General features: G+C 46.2%; 1 pseudogene; it reads left to right on the plus strand.

The window, feature by feature from the left end:
* The first annotated feature begins 5,145 nt into the window (after positions 1-5,145).
* Positions 5,146-5,851, plus strand: LOC125433672 (annotated as a pseudogene).
* Positions 5,852-7,024: the final 1,173 nt, after the last annotated feature.

The raw sequence follows: 7,024 nt of genomic DNA on the forward strand, positions 1-7,024 counted from the left end.
TATAACAATAACAATTATAAATAATGTATTGTCGAAGGCTTTCACGGCCGGAATCACTTGAATCGATGCCAGCCACAGATGCAGGCGAAACGTCAGGAGAGAATGCTGCTAGAACACGGCCATACAGCCCGGAAACCACACAGCACCCAAATTATAAATAATTATAAATTGTAAATAATTTATAAATTGTAAATAAATTATAAATAATTATAAATTGTAAATAAATAAATTATAAATAATTATAAACCTGTATGTGGTTTCCTGAGACATGTAGCGCGTTCTAACTGTAAACGTCAGGAGAGAATGCTGCTAGAACACGGCCATACAGCCCGGAAACCACACAGCACCCAAATTATAAATAATTATAAATTGTATTGTCGAAGGCTTTCACGGCCGGGATCACTAGGGTATTGTGGGTTTTTCCGGGTTGTATGGCTGGGTTGTAATGCTACTGGATGCAGATGCCATCTGATGCAGGCGAAACAAACGTCAGGAGAAAAATGCTACTGGAACACGGCCATACAACCCGGAAACCCCACAACACCCTAATTATAAACTGATTATAAATAATAAATAAATAATAAATACATTATAAATTAACAATTGTAAATTAAACAAACATAAATGCCCACATGATGGCACTCATCTATATAACCTAAGGTCTAAAATCCAACAACCAATAGGAACACAAAATGGCTTACAACACCATTTTCTCTGCCTTCTGTTTTTATCCTTACAACAACCCTCTGAGGTAGGTTGGGCTGAGAAAGTGTGACTGGTCCAAGGACAGGCACCCAGTGGCCTTCTGTGACAGAATCGAGATTCCATCTATGGTCTCCCAGACCCTACTCAGCCATTCTAGACACTAGTCCACTTTCCTTTTCAAAATGCAATCCCAGATGCACCAGAGTAGGGGGTGGGGGGGTGTCTACTAGGAAGATGGCTGAGAGGGTAGTAATTCTGCTCTTTTCACCTGCTTTCTCTCACCTGTTTCTGGTGAGAGGGTGCACCAAATGGAGAAAAGCTATACTCCTGGTCTTTTGTGGTTGTCTTGCCTTTATTTATAGGGGGACGGTTCCTCTTCATACCTCACTGCAGATGGCATTCAGGTGTGTAGGGCATGTGTGTCAGTATTATGTATGGGAAATCAAGGTCTCCATGCCTCCATGAGGATGATTTTGATGATCAATGCCCGGTGGTTCTTAGAAGGCCTGAAGACACGGTTGTAGATCTTTTTAAGATTATTGATTCTAAGCAGTTAATAGTCAAAAGGTGGAGTGGAAGTTTCTGAGTACATTGCGCCTAACCTGACGGCTTATGCTAGAAATCCTGTGCTTTCTCCACTAACAAATCTGATTTCTCCATAGGACGTTCAAGGTGGGCTCTGCTTATTAAACGCCCCATCCCCAAAGAACATGAACACACAAGAGGCAGCCTTAGAGGAGTGTTATCAGTCAGCTTTTTGTCAGGTCCACCTAACCTATCCCTTCAGGCTGTCCTGAAGATGAAATCAGATAACACCTGGCACAGTACCCTGAGTTCCTTGGAGAACGAATTAAATACAAATGTATGACAGATAAATGACACCAGGACTTGCAATGTGACAAAGCCCCCTCTCCTTTCTCATTTACTTGGTGCAACTTTCTAGGTGACCAACTTCCAGGTCTCTGGAATCAGCCTCCATCACAACCACATTAGGGGAAAGGGGGTAGGGCAAGAGAAGAGTTTGCCTCTCCCTATTATTCGCTACTGTTTCCCCCTAGTCAGGCAGGCCGAACTGGACTTTCACGTACGCACCCACTGCCCCACCCATGCTTCCATCTCACAGACTGCCATTCCTAGCCGAGCACAGATCTCTTTGCATTTCAGTGGTACTCTTCGGACACAATGAGGCAAACTCTGCTGCTCTCCTAGCTTTTCTGGGTTCTACTGTTTGAGAATGACAGTGAGCCAGTGTAGCGGTTAGCAAGGGGTTCTCCAACATGGTGACCGTGGGCCCTGTGGGGTCTGCCAGTCCTTCCCTTGGTGTTGCAGTGGTGTAGGAGGTTAAGAGCTCATGTATCTAATCTGGAGGAACCAGGTTTGATTCTCCACTCTGCCGCCTGAGCTGTGGAGGCTGATCTGGGGAATTCAGATTAGCCTGTACACTCCCACACATGCCAGCTGGGTGACCTTATTAATCACAGTTTCTCGGAGCTCTCTCAGCCCCACCTACCTCACAGGGTGTTTGTTGTGAGGGGGGAAGGGCAAGGAGATTGTAAGCCCCTTTGAGTCTCCTACAGGAGAGAAAGGGGGGATATAAATCCAAACTCTTCTTCTTCTTCTTGCCGAGCTTTTTGGAAAGTGGATGAGACTATTGTCAAGCGGGGCTTGTTGGCTGCCCTCATTCAAACAAATTTTTATTCACTGGAGGATTGGAAAGGACTGGTAAGCACCTTGACTTTCCTTAATCAATGTGTGGCTCCATACCCCTTTCAGGCTTTTCTTCATCTCTGGAGGTGTGAGGAGGGAAGAATTCTGTTTGGCTCTGCCTCATTTGGTTCAAATCATGTCTCTGTCATGGGAGCACTGGACAATTATTCACTGGTGCTCTCCCTTGCCGTGAGGGCAAGTTTCCTCCAGGGTAGAGATTTCTGTACTGATGTGATCCCACTTGTGGCCCCCGAGATCCCAGATGCCCCACAGTTAGCGAGAGTGGGGAACCACTGATGCTTCCCCTTTGCTTTGAAGTTTTGCTCCTTCTTACTCGCTCTCCTGTCCAATGCAAGATTGAAGATTGACAGGGGTTTTTTTGAACCCTTATATGTAATATTGACATTTCTTATGTCAATATTGTGCGGGTTGCTATCATTGGTGAGGGCAGAGGGCACAGCAGAGGCTGGGGAGACGAGTACGTGCCGGCCTTACATGCAGGCTTCCTCCCACGGTACCTATCTGTCCACCTATGGTGCCCCCACTGCCAGCTACCTGCCCTCTGGTCCACTGTGCAGGAGTTCAGCATTGGACCCAGATGGGGGGCACACCAGGAGCAAGGCAAGGAGTTGGGGCTGCCCCCACTAGGGTAACAGTGTCCTCTGCCCCAACAGCAAGCAGAAGCCATTAGTGCAACAGGTAGGCCAAGATACCGCTCAGCTTGTTTAGGAACAGGGCTGGGTGAGGCCATCCATGTGCAGTGGGAGATGCTGAGCAGAGATTTCATTTCAGTTTTTCCCTGCTGGTTTGTGCTGGCACTTGGCCTCATGAATGTGGCCAGGAAAATGAATCTAGCTTGAAAGGCCAAGGGTTGAGAGTTCTGCTTCATGAGAGTTACCAGCTGGCTGGTTTTCCAGTGGCTTGACCAGATTGCCCCCTTTTTGGCTAATTGTCAGTTGATATTTTTTAATGTAATGGAGGGAGGGTACAGGAGAGGGTGGACATTAATTTTTAGTGCCTTTTAAGACAACAGAATTGGCTGTGCTATGTTACCATTGCAGCAGCCAATTTTTATTTTACTTCTTTCTCTTCCTTCCTTCCTTCCTTCCTTCCTTCCTTCCTTCCTTCCTTCCTTCCTTCCTTCCTTCCTTCCTTCCTTCCTTCCTTCCTTCCTTCCTTCCTTCCTTCCTTCCTTCCTTCCTTCCTTCCTTCCTTCCTTCCTTCCGCTAACACAACTAGGTTGGTGGCTGTAACAAGTTCCCCTTCTCCCTCCTATGAGTAGGAGAGGAGTATTAAAGTCTCCTGATTTCCTTCTTGGAGGATTCAGAGACAAACATAAACTAATTAAAACTTAGAAGTTTATTCTACAGACATTATACTTAGTAGTGTGTTTTTTCTTTTAGTTACATTTAACATTTAGGGAATGTATAACACAAGTAACTGTTTACAGATTCATTGCAGCTTGTTTTATCTTGTTTATGTTAGCAAGGGGTTCAGCAGAGGACAGGAGTGTCTGAGACTCTCTGCCTGACCCCTTAGGTATGGAGGGTTTTCATTCCTGCTAAAATCTGTACTTCTGAGAGAACAGTTCAAAAAGGCAATTCTGAAACCCCGGTTCCTAGAGAATAGCTTCCCCTTGGAAGTACCTCAAATCATGGGCTTTCACTGAGACATTTTGATGTCCTACTCCTGATCAAAACCCTCTTCTCTACCCTCTGCCCTCCTGGACCCTGGCTCCTTTTCAGTATTTTCTTCCCATAACTGATGTCTAAAACACTCTAATATGTTCCCTTTTGTCACAACTAAATTCCTCCTTACAACCCAGCCCTGTGGCGGCCAACTCCCTTCTAACACACAACTCCTTTTCCCTCCTCTGCATTCCAATCAGCTGTCAGAAGACTTAACCTTTACTATGCTGAAGGTTCTGTGTGCATCAGCTGAATCCATCACAGAGGCAGTGCTGGGGCAATGGACTCCTGGGCACCATTTTCTGTAGCTAAGCCCCTGTGCAACTGGTACGGAAAATGCTATTCTGTTTACCACCTCTGTCACTTCCATATCCCGGGATTAGAGAGGTAGGAGCTTCTGAAGGTCCTTGCTACCCTGATGCAGTTCCCCAGTATAAACAGAATCACTTCTCCTACAGTAAAAGCCCATCTGTATCACTTCCACTTCTGCTGTTCATGTCAGTAGTTTGCTACCCTTTGCTGGTGAAGTGGGGGGTGAAAGTCACCAACACCAAGTGATCGCTGGTGCTTCTGTCCATCTTCTTTCTGACCTCCAAAAGTGCCTGTAGTGTATGATCTGGGAAGAGGAGAGACGGAAAGAAAGAGAAGCTGATGTTTTCCCCACACCCATGGCGGTGCTTCCCCTTTGACAAGATGAAGAATCCATTCTAGCAACAGTTAACTGGAATGAAAAATGATATGCATGGCTGCATTTAATATCTAAGGTGACCACAAAATGTGGTGTCCTTTGGGAGCCGCTAATGCTCTCCGCTTGCCTGAAAAGCTATCCCATTTATCTTCTGGTAGTGGAGGGTAAATGGCTTTGGCAGACTTTTCATACCATGTTGCCCAATTGCTACCTCCCCATAATTTTATGACAGAGTAGCTGATAAAGCCCTGGACAGGACAGATGAATAGCTTTGGGATACCACCTCTAGGATCCAACAACCACCTTATGGAAGCTGAGTGGGATTGAGTCTGGAAACTGCTTCGACAGGAGAACTCCTGCAAATGCAGGCTGAGTTCTGGGTTTGAGGAAAGTTGACATATCAAGAAAACAAACATGGCAGCAGTTCTTTCAGGCCTCCCTTGATGTGCAGACTGAGTTGAAGTCTCCACTGAGAAAGCCGCCAGTACAAGAAACAGCTCTAGAAGTACCACCTGCTCACCCTTCCTCCTTCCCACCCTCACCCATAACACCATGGCATCTGTCATAGCTGTTTCTGATGGTGTCATCAAGACCTTCAGTGACATCATGAGGGTACATAAGGATTCCACCCTAGATGAGGTCAAAAAGTGCAAGAAGGCTGTGCTGTTCTGCCTGAATTAAGACAAGATGACCATACTCCTAGAAGTGGGAAAGGAGATTCTGGTGGGGGATATTGGGGACACCATTGATGATCTGTATCTGCATTTTGTCCAAATGCTGCCTGGCCAGGACTGCCACTATATCCTCTATGATGCCACCTATGAGACCAAGGAAAGTAAAAAAGAAGACCTTGTCTTCATCTTCTGGGTGCCTGAGTGTGCCCCCCTCAAGAGCAAGATGATTTATGCCAGTTTGAAGGATGCCATCAAGAAGAAACTTTCAGGGATCAAGCACCAGGTCGCAGGTGCAAGCAAATTGCTCTGATGAAGTGAAGGACCGCTGCACCCTGGGGGAGAAATTGGGCATCAGTGCCGTCATCAGCTTGAAGGGCAAGTCCTTGTGAGCAAGGGCAAGTGTGGACCTTCCAGGTTAATGGCCCTGTTTTTGGGCTGGTGGGTGGGATGTGGGGCGGGCTTGTTCTCTTACGTCCCAGTTCTCTGCCTTTTCATCTGGTGCTCTCCTCCTGAAAAAGCAGTCGTCCCCCAACCTTGAAGCTGCCGTTGAAACGTGCCAAACCACCTAAAACTTTCTCTCACATTTCCTCCAGGCCAAGTGACAGTCCTCCGGGCCCCAATCCTTGGCTATGTCTCCTTTGCCCCTGTGAAATCACCTCCATTCCAGCCATGGGACCACTCCAAGCAGGACTCTTCTCCCGGCCAAGGCGTCAAGGAGAGAAGGCACCTGAAGGCCAGGGGGCGTGGGCCCCTCCTCATTCCAAAACACAGTCCATCTCCATCAGTTATTAAAATTGGTTTCTCTGTGTGTGTTTGGAAGACCATATGGAATGGCAGCTGCGTTTCCTCCCACCACGACCAACAACCCCACCCCTTACCTGCCCAAGTGGCTTTGTGCTTGTCTGTAGTACTATATATAAATGAGATACTGTAGAGAAAATTTGCACCTATCTAAGTATCAGGGAGTGGAAGTGCCCCACCCACTGGAACTTAACAAAATATGGAAGCAGCACCATTAAACAATCTTCAATAAACATATTTTTAAAAGAAAACATACAAGCTCTTCTGCTTCTCTGCCTGTTTTCTTGCACCCCTTGCTTTTTCTTGTATTTATTTATTTGCCCCATTTCTATGCTGCCTCTTCAGAGTTCTGCTCACAGTGCCTTACAATTCAAAACCACAATATAAAACACAAGCCATTAAAAAACACACAAGCCACTGGTCATAAAGCAGCATAGGAAAGTATCCATAAAGCAGAATAATGCCATTTAAAAGTTGATGAGATAAAATAATTTAAGATGTGCTTTAGTCTGGCACCTAAAAGAGAAACTAGGTGCTCTAAATGCCACTTGCCTCACCTGTCAAAGTTTTTGTTTTGCTATCTAGTCAGCCACCATAGGGCACCATAAGGCAAGAGACATTCGGAGGTGGTCTGCTATTGCCTGCCTCTCTGCATCATAACCCTGGTATTCTGTGGAGGGCTCACATCCAAATACTATCTAAGGTCAATGTGTGACTATCTCAGGGTCCCCCAGGAGGTGTCTATGGCACATGTGTGGATT

This window comes from Sphaerodactylus townsendi, linkage group LG05 (genome assembly GCF_021028975.2).
Source record: "Sphaerodactylus townsendi isolate TG3544 linkage group LG05, MPM_Stown_v2.3, whole genome shotgun sequence".
Lineage (NCBI taxonomy): Eukaryota > Metazoa > Chordata > Lepidosauria > Squamata > Sphaerodactylidae > Sphaerodactylus > Sphaerodactylus townsendi.